The sequence below is a fragment of the Herpailurus yagouaroundi genome, unplaced genomic scaffold (assembly GCF_014898765.1).
Source record: "Herpailurus yagouaroundi ecotype Mexico unplaced genomic scaffold, PumYag 163, whole genome shotgun sequence".
Taxonomy (NCBI): domain Eukaryota; kingdom Metazoa; phylum Chordata; class Mammalia; order Carnivora; family Felidae; genus Herpailurus; species Herpailurus yagouaroundi.
Window position 1 is genome coordinate 65141847 of NW_024412404.1, and position 15727 is coordinate 65157573.

The 15727-nt window shown below is 40.0% G+C and overlaps 1 protein-coding gene across 6 annotated transcripts in view; it reads left to right on the forward strand.

The window, feature by feature from the left end:
• MGMT (O-6-methylguanine-DNA methyltransferase) overlaps nt 1–15727 on the forward strand; it is a 303642-nt gene that overhangs the window by 183179 nt on the left and 104736 nt on the right. The gene's annotated exons all lie outside the window — the stretch shown is intronic.

Below are 15727 nucleotides of genomic sequence, written 5' to 3' on the forward strand. Positions count from 1 at the left end.
GAGTTCCTGCCCTCAAATGGAAGTTCTACAAATCATTATGAAAGGTGCAGCAAAGAAAGACATGGAAAAACTTCGATTCAGGTGAAACATTTAACAGTATCCTAAAGTGTGCTCAAAGACCAGTCAAGACAAATTTACACACACATACTATTGTTTGTCACAACCACAGAGGAAGTTTTAGAACATTTCACAAACCCCAGAGAGCTCCTTCATGTCCTTGCTTAGTTAATAGTTCCAGCCCAGAAGCAACCATTCTCTTCTGTCATTATACATTACATGTGCTAATGTTGGTCTTTATATAAATGGAACCATACTACATGATGTCTTTTTATGGGGCGCCTGGGTGGCGCAGTCGGTTAAGCGTCCGACTTCAGCCAGGTACGATCTCGCGGTCCGGGAGTTCGAGCCCCGCGTCAGGCTCTGGGCTGATGGCTCGGAGCCTGGAGCCTGTTTCCGATTCTGTGTCTCCCTCTCTCTCTGCCCCTCGCCCGTTCATGCTCTGTCTCTCTCTGTCCCAAAAATAAATAAACGTTGAAAAAAAAAAAAATTTAAAGGTGAATTTTTTTTAGAGCACTTTTAGGTTCACAGGAAAATTGAGCGGAAGGTACAGAGATTACCCATATACTCCCATCATACAGAGTAGTTTCACTGCCCTAAAATCCTCTGTGCTCCCTTTTCATCCTTTCTTCCTCCTTAACCCCTGGCAACTGCCCCATCTTTTTACTGCCTCCATAGTGTTGGCTTTCCATCTTGTCACATAGTTGGAATCATACTGTATGTATCCTTTTCAGATTGGCTTCTTTCGCTTAGCAATATGCATTTATGATTCTTCCATGTCTTTTCATGGCTAATAGCACATTTCTTTTTAGTGCTGAATAATATTCCATGGTCTGAGTGTGCCCATTTATCCATTCTCCTACTGGAAGGCGTCTTGGTTACTTTTAGGCTGTGGCGATTTTGAATAAATTTGCTACAAATGTCCATATGCGGGTTTTTGTGTGGGAATAGGTTTTGGCTCCTTTGGGTAAATGCCAAGGATCATGACTGCTAGATCGTATGGATAAGGGGATGTTTAACTTTATAAGAAACTGCCGAAGCTGGTTGGGCCATTTTGCATCATTACTGTCAACAGACAAAGAGTTCCTGTTGCTCCACATTCTCATGAGCATTTGGTGGTGTCAGCGTCCCAGATTTGGACATTCTAATCCGTGTGGAGTGAGTGGTATTGCATCTGTTGTAATTGGCATTTCCCTACGGTCGTGTGATAAGGAGCATCTTTTCATGTACTTATTTAGTCATCTGTAGATCTTCTTTGGTGAGGTGTTCAGGTCTTTGGTCCATTTCTTAATGGTGTGGGTTTTTTTGTTGTTGTTGTTGTTGTTGTTTTCCCTAACTGTTGAGTTTTAAGTTCTTGTCTATTTTAGGTAAGTCTTTTATCAAATGTCTTTTGCAAATACAGTACTTTCTCCCATTCTGTGGCTTGTCTTATTCTCTAGATACTATCTTTCACAGAGAAGTTTTTAATTTTAAATAACCCCAGCTTATCAATTATTTCTTTCATGGATTGTGCCTTGGTGTTTCATCTGAAAGGTCTTGCCATCCCCAACATCATCTAGAGTTTCTCCTATTATATGGTTTTGTAACTTACATTTAGGTCTAACATTCATTTGGAGTTAATTTTTTGAGAGAGATGTAAGATCTGTATCTACATTTTTTTTTTTTTTTTGCAAGCGAATGTCTGGTTGTTGAAATACCAGCTGTTGAAAATACCATCTTTCCTCCATTTCATTGCCTTTGTTCCTTTTAAAGGCTCAGTAGACTATATTTATGGGGGTCTGTTTATGGGTGCTCTATTCTGTTCCATTGATGTATAATTTTTTTTTATCAATACCACACTGTCTTGATCAATGTAACTTTAGGAGGTCTTGAAGTCAGATGGTGTTAGTCTTCTAACTTTCTTGTTCTTCAGTGTTGCGTTGGTTATCCTGAGTTTTTGTTTTGTTTTGTTTTGTTTTACCTCTGTATACGCTTTAGAATCCTCTTAATATCCACAGAATAATTTTCTGGGATTTTGAATGGAATTGCACTAAACCTCTAGCTCATATTGGGAAGAGCTGATATCTTGACAATTTTGAATCTTCTTAAGTATAAGCAGAGTCTCTCCTTTATTTCATTCTTTGTTTTTGTCCATGATAGTTTTGCACTTTTGTTTTTACAGACCTTGTTTGTATAGATAATTAGATTTATACCTAAGTTCTTCATTTTGGGTGGTGCTAATGTAAATGATACTGTGTTTTTAATTTTCCACTTGTTCGTTGCTGGTGTTTTAAAAGGTGATCATCTTTTGTGTATTGACCTTGTGTCCTGCAACCTTGACATAATTACTTATTAGCTCCGAGAGTTTTTTGTTTTTGTCAAGTGTTTCGGATCTTCTTTGTAGATAATCAGGTTCTCTGTGAATAAAGATGGTTTTGTGTCTTCCTTTCCAATCTGTATGCCTTTTATTTCTTATTGCATTAGCTCACGCTTCCAGTGCTGTGCTATAAAGAAATGGTGAGAGGGGACATCCTCGCCTTATTCCTGATTTTAGTGGGAGAGTTTCAAGCTTCTCACAAGTACGATCTTAGCTGTAGACTTTTTTGGTAGACAGTTCTTTAGGAAATTGAGGAAGTGTGTATTCTGAGTTTACTGAGAGGTTTTTTTTTTTTTTTTATTTTAATGAATGGGCATGAGATTTTTTTCATGTTTTTTCTGCATTTGTTGATAATACGATTTTTGGGTTTTTTAGTCTGTTGATGTGATGGATCACATTAATTGATTTTTCAAATGTTGAATGAGACTTGCATATCTGAGATAAATCTCACTTGGTTGTGGTGTATAATTCATATTATACGCTACTGTATTTGATTTGCCAATATTTTGTGAGTTTTACATCTATGTTCATGACAGATATGGTCTGTAGTTTTCTTGTAATGTCTTTGTCTGGTTTTGGTGTTAGGGTAATACTGGACTCCTAGAATGAATTAGGAAGTATCCCCTCTGTCTCTGCCATCTAAAAGATCTTACAGAGTTTTGGTATGATTTCTCCCTTAAATATTTGTTAAAACTCATGAATGAATTCATCTAGACCTAGTGCTTTTTGTTTTGGATGGTTACTTACTGATTTGATTTTTTTTTTTTTTAATATATATAGGCCTATTCATGTTGTCTGTTTCTTATGTGAGTTTTGGCAGAGTTGTGTCTTTCAAAGAATTGGTACATTTAATCTTAGTTTATCAAATTTGTGGGCATAGGGTTGTTTACAGTATTTATCATTGTAATGTCCCTAGGATCCAGAGTGATTTCCCATCTTTTATTTCTGATACAAGTAGTTTGTGTTTTCTCTCTTGGATTTGAAGTTAGCTAGAGGCTTATCCATTTTATAGATCTTTACAAAGAACCAACTCTTTTTTTTTTTTAAGTTTATTTATTTATCTTTGGAGAGGGGAGAGTCAGAGAGAGGGAGAGACAGAATCCCAAGCAGGGGGACCTGATGTCACGACCCACTCACAAACTGTGAGATCACACACGATCTGAGCCAAAACCGAGAGTCAGATGCTTAACTGACTGACCACCCTGGGGCCCCAACGAAGAACCGACTCTCGATTTTGTTTCTTCTCCTGCTTGCCTTAGTTAATTTACTTTTATTTTTCTAGTTCCCTAAAGCAGAAACTTAGATTTTTGATTTTAGATCTATCTTACTTTCTAACATATGCATTCAATGCTATCAGTTTCCTTCTAAGCATTGCTTTTGCTGCATCTTGCAAACTTGATAAATTGTGTCTTCATTTTTCATTTGAAAATATTTAATTTATCTTGAATTTTTATGTGTGTCCCATGTATTACTTAGAAGTGTTGGTTAATCTCCACATATCTTAGGGTTCCGGTTTTCTTTCTGTTACTGATACCTAGTTTAATTCCACTGTGGTCTGAGAGCTGACATTGTATAACTTCATTTTAAATTTGTTATGTTGTCTTTTATGGCCCAGAATGCAGTCTGTCTTGGTGAATGTTCCATGGGATGTTGAAAAGAATGTGTATTCTGCTGTTTGGTGTAGCCTACGGATGTCAGTTATATCCAGTTGATCGGTGGTGGTGGTGTATTGAACTATATCCTCACTGACATTCTTCCTGCTTGGATGTTTGAAGTCCTTTGTGTCTGGATATTTTCGCTTATCATTACATATGTAGGATTTGCTGATATTGCTATATATATTGTTTGTTTTTAATTTCTGAGTATATGAATAAAACACTAAATCCATCCAACAGGGTGGAATTTTGTTTTTTTTTTCCATTTTTGGCTATTCCAGTTAAAGCTACTAAGAGCACTCATACTTTCTCTTTGTGGATAATGCAGGCATTTTTCTTGGGACTATACCTAGGGATAGAATTACTGTGCCATTGACTAGGTGTGTGTTCAGCTTTTTTTTCTTTTTTTTTGGGGGGGGGGGGGGGGGGGGAGGGAAGGAGGGAGGGAGGGAGGGAGGGAGGGAGGACCCCAAGCCAGGCTCCACTTTTACAGCAAAGGGCCTGATGCAGGGCTCGAACTCGTGAACCGCAAGATCATGACCTGAGCCAAACTCAGGATTCAGACATTTACCTGACTGAGCCACCCAGACTCAGTTCAGCTTTAATAAATATTTCTAATTTTTTTCCAAAAGAATTATATCAGCAAAATATGAGAGTTCCTATTTTTCTAGCCAATATTTGGTATGTTGTCAGTCTTTTAGTTTTAGCCATTTTATTGTCATATAGGAATATCTCATTGTTTTAATTTGCAGTGTTCTAATGAGTAATGATATTGAGTATCATTCATATGCCTATTGATCATTCTTATATGTTCTTTTGACTGTTTTAAAAATTGGTTTGTCTTTTTCTTATTGATTGGTAGGAATTTATATATTTTCTTCATGAAAGTCTTACATATATTTATTAGAGACATTTTCTTCCAGTATAATGTTTTGCTTTTTAACCTCTCTGGGTGGTGCCTTTTGAGTGATAGAAGTTCTTGATTTTATAAAAATTTTTTTTTCAACGTTTATTTATTTTTGGGACAGAGAGAGACAGAGCATGAACGGGGGAGGGGCAGAGAGAGAGGGAGACACAGAATCGGAAACAGGCTCCAGGCTCTGAGCCATCAGCCCAGAGCCTGACGCGGGGCTCGAACTCACGGACCGCGAGATCGTGACCTGGCTGAAGTCGGACGCTTAACCGACTGCGCCACCCAGGCGCCCCAGAAGTTCTTGATTTTAAAGAAGCCCAGTTTTTCAGTCTTCTGTGATTGGTAAATTTTGTTACCTGTCTTTTAAAAACAATTCTTGCCCACTCTCAAGTTGTTGCTTCCTTGGAGTTGTTGTACTGTCTTTCATGATCAAGTCTATAACCCATGTAAAATGTACTTTTGAGTACGATGTGTTAAGGGAAGTCAAGGCTCCTTTCTCCTCGGTATGTTTATCTCGTGGTTCCACCACTGTCTTTTTCACATTAAATTGCCTGGGTGCTTTTGTCCAGTCACTGACCATAGATGTGTTTATGCCTATTTCTGGATTTTCTATTGTTTCCTTGGCCTTCGTACTCCTGTACCACTAGCTCACCATGACTGTCATGGCTTCATCCTGCAAGTTTGAAATGAGACATTTTGAGTCCTCCAAGTTTATCCTTTGTGTTATTGATGACTATTCCAGGGCCTGTGAATTTCCATAGATATTTCAGAATCCACTTATCACTAATTAAAATGGAACCCCCAAAATGCCTCTTGAAAATTTGAGGTTACATTAATTCCACAGATCATTTGATGATAATCCAACATCAGTAATACCTTCCAATTGAATAATGTGATATTTCTTGTCACTTATTTCTTTTTCCAACAGGCTTAGGGTTTTTAATGTAGAAGTTTTGCACATTGTTATTAAATGTATTCTAATATATTTTATGTTCTCATTGATATCATAAATGCTGTTAATTTCCAGTTGTTGCTAGTATGCAGCATAATTAGTTTGTATATAAATTTTTATTAAGTGATTTTCCTTAAATGTTTTGTACTTTATTTGGATTTTCTGTATACTCAATCACTTTACCTGTGTCTAAAACTGCTCGAAGTGGACATCTTTGTATTGTTAATGACTTCAGGGAGAAAGCATTCAATATTTCACCCTTCAAGCTTAATATCTAACTCTTGAGACTTTAAAATAGATATCCTTCAGCAGGATAAGGAAGTATCTTTCAATCTCTAGTTTGTTGGGAGATTTTATCATTAAATATTATCGATGAATTTTATCATATCTTCTGAATTAACTTCTCTTGATTAATGTTGTGGATTACTTTTTTTGTAGTGCTTATGTAGGATTTTATAACTACATTGTGAGAGTTACTGGTCTGAAATTTTTCTTTTTTCAATATATTTTCCATGTGTGGATGTCAGGAACATAGTAGGACTAAGTTGGGACGTGTTTCATCCTTCTGTATCGTTTCTTGCAGTTTTCTTTGTTGGAAGGGTTTTAACTGCAGATTCATGTTCTTTAATTGAGACAGCGATTTCTGCTTTTCTTCTTGAGTCAATTCTTGTGTTTCGCATTCACAGAATTGTCCCATTCATCTAAGGTGTTCAATTTATTGGCAAAATCTGTTCATAATATTATTTTGTTATTAATGCCTTTAATGTGAGTTATCTTTAATGTCTGATAGCACAGAGCCTGTTTGGGATTCTCTCCCTCTCTCTCTGCCCCTCCCCCGTGCTCGTTCACTCTTGCTCGCTCTCTCCTGCGCCCACACAAAAATAAATTTAACAAATAGATAAATGAAATTTTTTCTCTGCTTTTTACTTTATTGATGTTACTCTTCTAAAAATTAACTTCTAATTAGGGTTAGTATATTTTTCCTAGCTACTTAGAAGGACGCTTACATCTTTCATTGTTCAACCATCCTCCTTTTCTAATACAGTACTTTGAAGCTATAAATTTCCTGCTAAATACTGCTTTAGCTGCGTTCCACAAGTTTTGGCATACTGTGCTTTTAGTGTTTCTTTAAAAATATTTTTAAGATTCCCTCATTATTTCTTTGATCCATGTGTAATTTCTGAATATATGCATATTTTCTTAATTATCTTTGTGTTTCTAGTTTAACTCTCCTGTGATCAGACCATTTTTTTCTGTGATTTATGTCCTTTTGGGATTGTTTAGATTTACTTTGTTCCAGCCTGTGTTCTATTTTAGTAAATGCTCCATGTGTACTTAAACAGTGTGTATTTTGTAGTTATTGGATGTATGGTTTTATATTTTTTAATTAAGTCAATAAATTATTTCCGCTAAGATAAATATTTTATATCTCTTTACAACTTCATACTGTCTTCTACTTCCTATAATTCCCATTGGCGCATTGACTAGCTCAAAATAGGGAGCTTTATAATGTGTATTTGTTGGCTTGAATTGAATAGGTTTGTCTTGTACTAGGCCGATCATGATTTTAAGGATCATGGGAAAATGCAGTAAATTGAGAGGAATTTTTCCCATTTCCCAGAGGGTTAAGATCATCTGTAGTAGGCAGATGTGCATCTGGTGAATGCTGTAGCTAAGAAGAAAGCAGTCTGCATCAATGCCTGTCTCTCCAGATCTGTAGAATAGAGACCATGAAGTAAGAACTAACACAAAGGCACATTTGCTTCCTTGATATGAAAGGTGACCACTTTTTATTAATTTAACCTAAATATTTGCATGTGTTTGGGCATTTTTCTGATTGAATACGGAAACCACATAAGTACATGAAACTAATAACTCTTCCCTACTCTTCCAATGGATGACAATATGTAAAAATAGGAGTTTATTCTACCTTTTAACCTTTAGTATTCTTTAAACAGCCAGTAGTTATGGTTTCTCTATTCCTTTAGCCGTCCTGTGAAGTGCCTTAAGACATGGCCTGTATAGGTGCTCGGTCAACTTATACAGGCTTTCATGAAAGAGAGGCTTTAAAGTATTTTTCTTGGAGAGTCTGTGTGGCTCAGTTGGTTAAGTGTCTGACTCTTGATTTTGACTCAGGTCATGATCTCCCGGTTCCTGAGATTGAGCCCCACCTCAGGCTTTGTGCTGATAACTCAGAGATGGTACTTGGGAATCTCTCCTTCTCTCTCTGCCCTTCCCCCACTTGCACTTGCTCTCTCTCTATCTCAAAATAAATAAATAAACTTTTAGAAAAATAAAGTATTTTTCTAAATTTTTTTTTTCAACATTTATTTATTTTTGGGACAGAGAGAGACAGAGCATGAACGGGGGAGGGGCAGAGAGAGAGGGAGACACAGAATTGGAAACAGGCTCCAGGCTCTGAGCCATCAGCCCAGAGCCCGACGCGGGGCTCGAACTCCCGGAGCGCGAGATCGTGACCTGGCTGAAGTCGGACGCTTAACCGACTGCGCCACCCAGGCGCCCAAAAAAAATAAAGTATTTTTCATAAATGCTTACTACCATGGAAACCATTGACAGTATTACTAACTGGAATGTTTCCCAGGATTATAATGTTACTCACTAAAATTAACTTGTTAGTGTGTGTTTTAAGAAATGGTTGACTAAAGACTCATACCTTCAAGACGAGTACTCGTGGTATTCTAGAACAAACATCACATAATACTTATTGGATATGTTTTTATAACCTTTCTCTGCCTCCCGTTTTTTCATCATCCTTCTCCCATATGAGTAATGCCTGCCTCTCGGGTTCTTTGAGGACACTGTTGCCTTATAAAAGAGGGGCCGTGAGTCATGTTGACCTTCTCTGACTTGGTGGCTCTCCCAGAGATATTAGTGTTTTTAATTCTTGCTTATTTCCAGTGCTAAGATGGCCTGGATAGAACGACCAGAAGAGCCAGGGATTGTGGGAAGTGCCTCCAGGTGTGTGATTAACAAGTTTTCCTCCTCAGAGGTCACATTCTGACTGTCCACAAGGTTTCAGTAAGTTTTTATTACGTGGACACAACTTGTCAGATCTCTTGGGTTAAATAAATGGTTATTTCCAGGTCCAAAGTCAAGTTTTCTGTGGAACAGAAATTGGGTGTGACCATATTGTAGCTGTCTGTCCAAAATCAGGCACACAGGGAGAAAAAAAGGAACAAAGAATAGATGGCACAAGTAGAAAAGAATAACAAGATGGTACATTTTAATCCAGCCAGTCGATAATTACCTGAAACGGGGGCGCCTGGTGGCTCAGTCAGTTAAGCGTCCTCCTTCAGCTCAGGTCATGATCCTTGCGGTCCATGAGTTCGAGCCCCTGCATCGGGCTCTGTGCTCACAGCTCAGATCTTGGAGCCTGCTTCTGATTCTGTGTTTCCCACTGTCTCTGCCCCTTCCCCCACTTACTCTCTGTCTCTCTCACTCTTAAAAAATGAATAAATGTTAAAAAAAATTTTTTTAATAATTACTACCTTAAATGCAAGTGGTCTTAGTATTCAGTTATGAAACAAATTGTAAAATTGAGGGGGAAAAAATCAAGATCCAGATCAGTACTGTCTTTAAGAAACCCCCTTTAAGTAAGTTAAAAATGTAAGGAAAGGTATGTGCTGTGCAAACACTAATTAAAAGAAAGATGAAGTGGTTATGGTAATTTTTTTTCTTAATTTTTTTTTCAACGTTTTTATTTATTTTTGGGACAGAGAGAGACAGAGCATGAATGGGGGAGGGGCAGAGAGAGAGGGAGACACAGAATCGGAAACAGGCTCCAGGCTCCGAGCCATCAGCCCAGAGCCTGACGCGGGGCTCAAACTCACGGACCGTGAGATCGTGACCCGGCTGAAGTCGGACGCTTAACCGACTGCGCCACCCAGGCGCCCCAAGTGGTTATGGTAATTTTAAACACATACTAAACAAAGAATACTTACCAGGGATGAGAGACATTACCTAATGATAAAATGGTCCATTCACCAAGAAGACAGAAGAACAGTTTTAAATGGCTCTCTAGTGAACAACAGAATCCATAAAACAAAGATGGAAAGGAGAATTAGACCAGTCTACAAGAAAAGATGTTACCACTCCTTTCTCAGTGGTGAATAAACTCAAGAAGGGTGAAGGATGTGGACAGCTTGAACATTATCTGCTGACTTATTGTAATTGACATTTATAGAACATGCCATTCAACCAAAGCCAAGTACACATTCAGTTGCACATATATCATTTTGAAGATAGAGGATATTCCGAGCCATATCATCTGAATCATTTTTAAAGCATTTAATTGTTCCAAATCTGCTTTCTTACCACAGTGGGATTATTAGTAACAAAGATAGGTAAAAAAAAAAAAAAAAAAAAAAAAACTGAATTATTTGAAAGTGGAAAATTAAACTATCATCCAAAGAAGTCCTCACTGGGGAAATTAGAAAATATTTTTGAATTAACATGTGAGCTATCAGAAGTTGTCAGGGGTAGCTAATACTGTGCTTTGAGGGAAATTTATAGCCTTAAGTATTTATATTAGGAAAAAAGGTCTCAAAACAATGACCTAAGCTTCTTTAAGAAACGATGAAAATAAGAGCAAATCAAAGGCAAGGTGAGTGGAAGGAAGGAGATAATAAAAGTAAGAACAGAGATTGATGAAATTGAAAACAGAAAAACAATAGAAAATATCCATGAGTCTTAAAAGCTGATTCTTTGAAAATATTCAATGAAATTGGTCAATCTTTAGCCAGACCAAGAAAAAAAAGACACAAATCAACAATATTAAGAATAAGAGGGGACATTACTATAAATCCTACTGACATTGAGAAGCTAAGAAGTGTGTCGTTGACAACCATGCCCACACTATTTATTGACTTCTTCAATAAATGGGCTTTTTTTTTTTTTTTTTTTTTTTTTTTTTGAAAAGCACAACTACCAAAGCTCACTCAAGAAGACACAGAGAACTCGGATAGTCTCATGATCTCTTATAGTAACCAAACCTAAAATAGAAAGTTTCCATGAAGGGGCGCCTGGGTGGCGCAGTCGGTTAAGCGTCCGACTTCAGCCAGGTCACGATCTCGCGGTCCGGGAGTTCGAGCCCCGCGTCAGGCTCTGGGCTGATGGCTCAGAGCCTGGAGCCTGTTTCCGATTCTGTGTCTCCCTCTCTCTCTGCCCCTCCCCCGTTCATGCTCTGTCTCTCTCTGTCCCAAAAATAAATAAACGTTGAAAAAAAAAAAATTAAAAAAAAAAAAAAAAAAGAAAGTTTCCATGAAGAAAAATTCAGACCAAGATAGCTTATTGGTAAATTCTATCAACCCTTTATGGAAGAAGTAACGTCAACTCTACAAAAACTCTTCCAGAAAATACACAAGAAGGAAACACTTTCCAACTCCAGCCACCATTGCCTTAGTACCACAACTAGATAAAGTTATTAAGAAAAAGTTACAGAGCACTATCCCCCATAAACATAGATGGGAGAATCCTTCAGAACATTAGCAAGTTGGAATTTGCAGCATATAAAAAAGATGGTATGGTATGGCCAAGATGAGTTTATCGTAGGAATGTAAAACTATTCAGTATTTTGGGCTTTTTTTAAGTTTATTTACTAGAGAGGACAAGCTGGGGAAGGGCAGAGAGCGAGAATTCCAAGCAGGCTCCTCCCGACGCGTCAGTGCAGAGCCTGAGGCAGAGCTCGAACTCCGGACCATGAGTCATGACCTGAGCTGAAATCAAGAGTCACTCAGCCGACTAAGCCACCCATGCTATTCAATATTTTAAAATTAATCCGCAATATCAATAAAAAGAAAATCCTGAAGATAAGCTATCATCATCTGAACAGATGCATATAAAGAAATTTCTTAACCTGATAAAGGAGCATCTGTGAAATACCTTCAGCTAACATCCTGACTAATGATAAAGGATTGAACACTTTTCCCTCAAAAATCAGAATCAATGCATGGAGGCCACTCTTACTGTACCCATTCAAGCTGAGGTCCTAGCCAGTCCAGTACAAAAGGAAAAGAAAATAATCATTTTGGAAAGGAAGAAATAAAATTGTCTCTGTAGAAGACATGAATGTTGGGGTACATGGGTGGCTCATTCGGTTGAGCATCTGACTTCAGCTCAGGTCATGATCTCAGGGCTCATGAGTTTGAGCCCCACGTCAGGCTGTGCTGCCAGTGCAGAGCATGCTTCGGATCCTCTGCTCCCTCTCTCTCTGCAACTCCCACCTCTAAAAAAAAAAAAAAAAAAAAAATGTATACACACACACACACAGGCATTTTTAAAAGTTAGAAAAAGACATGATTGTCTAAGTATAAAAATAAAACCTCTATATCTTCCAGAATACCACTGAACACGTGAAACCAACTGTATTTCTATATACAAACATTGAATATTCGAAATTCAAAAATGTAGTTCCATTTACAGAAATAGGAAAAGAAAACAACTATGTTTCTATTGATGACCTTGGCAAGCTGTGTATGCTGAAAGCCACAAAACCTACCAAAAGTAATGAAACATGCCTAAGGGATTGGGGAGAGACACTATGTGCTTGGACTGAAAGAGTCAGTATCGTTAGGGTCTCTGATTCTCCCCACATTGGTCATTGGGTTTAATTCATTCCCAACGTCACAGCAGAAACTTTTTGTAGAGATTGACAAACTATTCTCAAATTTGCATGGAAAAGTTCCAGTTTTACAGGTGCTCCGATATTTGTCCGTCAGTCCATCAACAGCAGAGAGAAGAGGTAGCTATGTGACAAGGTAGCCTATCGTGTAATTCTTCGAGGGGAAGTGGTAAAGTCTGCCTTTCTCACTCTCTGAGGTCTTATCTCACAAGAAACAAGGTGTAAAATTTTCAAATTAAGATAGTTTCACCTTTGTGCCTGATAAATCTTCCCGAAGAAAAAAATAGAATGACTCATTGGATTACAGGATCTTCTATTTTTTTTATATTTAGTTGACAGTTATAAACTTGTGCACAATACAGACTCAGAATTAACATGTCCTTTCTCTGAACTTCCTGCATGCCGAACATTAGAATTCTTTTGGTTTTAGGAACCTTCCAGGATGTTAAGATATTTTGCATTTAATACTGAAAACACAAAATCTACATAATGTATGCAGCATAACTAATATTAGAAGCATGTTCAAGGAGCAGCCTGTGGGGTTAATAGAGTTTAATTTGCAAGACAAATGAAGACTTATTTCCTCCTAGGCACTCTGTTCTTAATTCTGGTAGGGGCACTTTTGAAGACTAGTACCATTAATAGATGACGCGAACCCATGTTAGGCAGGACCAAACTAGCGAGCAGTGGAATCAGCCTTTCCACTTGGATGGGTGTTCCCCGGAATACAGAGCTGTTTATTAAAATGCAGTGCTTAAATAGTTCTGAGATGGTTTCCTCACACAGCCATATGCTGGGGGAGGGGCTGCAGGAATGCTTCACTTATCCCTATGATAACCGCGATTATAAAAAATTAGACAATCTGAATGCCCTACACACAGTGGGGGAGTTTTAAGTAAATCGAGATTTCTCTGCACGTGGGATTTGTCTGCATTTAAAAAAAAAAAAAAGAAAAAAAAAAAAGATGTTCCCAGGAATCTTTAGAGCAAAGGGAGATACGTACTATAAACATCCCACCTGAATTTATCAAATGAAAATTTAAATGATTTAAAGTAAACAATGTGAGGGAATATGTAAAATCAGGAGTGGTTCTCTCCGGTTGGTGGGATTGTGGATGGTTTCTAGGTGCCCAGGTGTGATCCCATAGGGGTCCGCAGAGCTGGCTTTGGGTTGTTCAGCTGGCAGACAGGCGTGGCATTTGAGAGCCACCCATCTGTGACTTGGCTGTCCTCCCCAAATGCCAGTAGCACCCCCTACTCCCGGAGCCAGCCAGACATGCCCCCGTGCCTTCTAGACATCCGGGAGGCAAGCACTCCTGGCCTGATTGAGAAGCCAAGGTCAGTAACTCCCAAAGCTGACAACAGAGCCTCAGGAAACACAGTAAACGCACTGACCGCGCCCAGTGGCAGAGGCCAGGTCAGCAGACCCACTGGTGTCTCTGACTCCCCTTTCTATTGATAATTTATGGACAGAAGAGGGGGTTTTGTAGCCAAGTGGGCGCCTGTTAGAGACCAGGTGAGCCTGTCGTGTCTTTGTCCTGCCCCTCCTCCTCCAGCTGTGGCCAGTGTGGGACCGCCAGGCTTAGGTATCCAGCACCACAGTACCGCTCTGAGCTCTGGGAAGAGGCCTGGCCATGGCTGGTAAGAGATCTACCAGAGAACAGGAAGTTTGATCCAAGGAGAAAGACTGGAGTAAGCAGTTTGGAAAAGTCAGATGTTTAAAACATGAAAAGAAATGTAACTTTGAGCTGCACAGGTTCTGAGTTTCATGGTCTTGATGTGCCAGTGCCTCTCTTGGGGCTCAAGGATCCAGGGGGGAAGCGTTCAAAGGCTGCGAGTCCGTTTGAGCAGGGCCGGGGCACACAGACTTGCAGGGAAGGGGGCGGCCGGGCCGGGCCGGGCCGGGCCGGGCCTGGGGGTGGAGCTGCGGGCCTCTTCCGACCTCTCCACGGAGGGGCAGGCCCAGGCTGGCACGTTGTGCCCGGTGGCAGGTGGCTGTTCCTGTGCGCAGGAAAGGGCCCCAGCACACGCGTTCTGATTCACCCAGAACTCCGTGGCGTCAGCTCTGAGAGTGAGTCGCGACTCTGCTCTCGGTGCCTCTTGCAGTCTCTGGCCTTAATCCGGTGTGAATCTGGTGGCATGCTACAAATCGGGGCGTTGAAGCTGTGCTTTTTATGTGGACTGTTTCAGAAATTTGAGAGTTCTAAAACCAGAGTTTTGACCTTTGATTTATGTGGCCATGACCCAGATTGAGGTTTATTTCCTGAAGCACCCATGCTTTCCAGAAGGCCTGTGAGTGTCTTGAGGGGCTCTTGGGTCCACCCGCATATCCCTGCATCGCATAAATGTCTGCAGAGGGCCAGCCACTTCCCTGAGGGTTGGAGCGCTTGTCCGAGCTCGCCTGACCCTTCCCCCCCGCCCCTCCACCCTGTCTAAGGAGGCACCACCCGCCCGTCTGGACGCAGCCTCGCCCCATGCTCCGTGTTCTTGCCAACAGCCCTTATTCTTTTGTTTTTATGAGTTTACGGTCCATTCCGTTCCTCCTCTCTCCTGGAACAGTGCTTCAAGGAGACCGGGTCTGTCTTCCTCACCTGTATCCCTAGCTTAGAGAGGATGTTTGCCAAGTACTCAGCGAATGAGTAAATGAATGAGAGCAGACAGTATGTAGGCCTTTAGGAAAGTTGAGACACCTAAAGTAATGATAAATATGTTGTGGTTTGTAATAAAAAAATGTAAGGGTGCCTGGTGGCCCCATCAGTTGAGTGTCCAGCTCTTGCTTTCAGCTCGGGTCATGGTCCCAGGGTCATGAGATCGAGCTCCAGGATCTCTCCCTCTGTCTCAAGGTAGGTAGGTAGGCAGGTAGGTAGACAGAAATTAGTCTGCAATGCTAGGTGTGCTCATGGAGGAGGAGGTAGACTGAAGGCACGAAGTTCCAGTGGGCACAGGAAGGAAAGGGTTCACCTGGGAAAACGGGTGGGCGTGGGAGGGACGTGAGTACAGCAGAGCCCCCTGGCCAAGGCCCTGTAAATGGACAAGGAGTGCTCGGGTTCTGCACGGAAGGCCAGTGGGAGTGCTGAGCTTTGCTGTGGATGTGGGTGTTAACTCCTGCTTCACTTTAGACAAGGCACCCGGTTTTAACTTCTGGACCTGCCTTT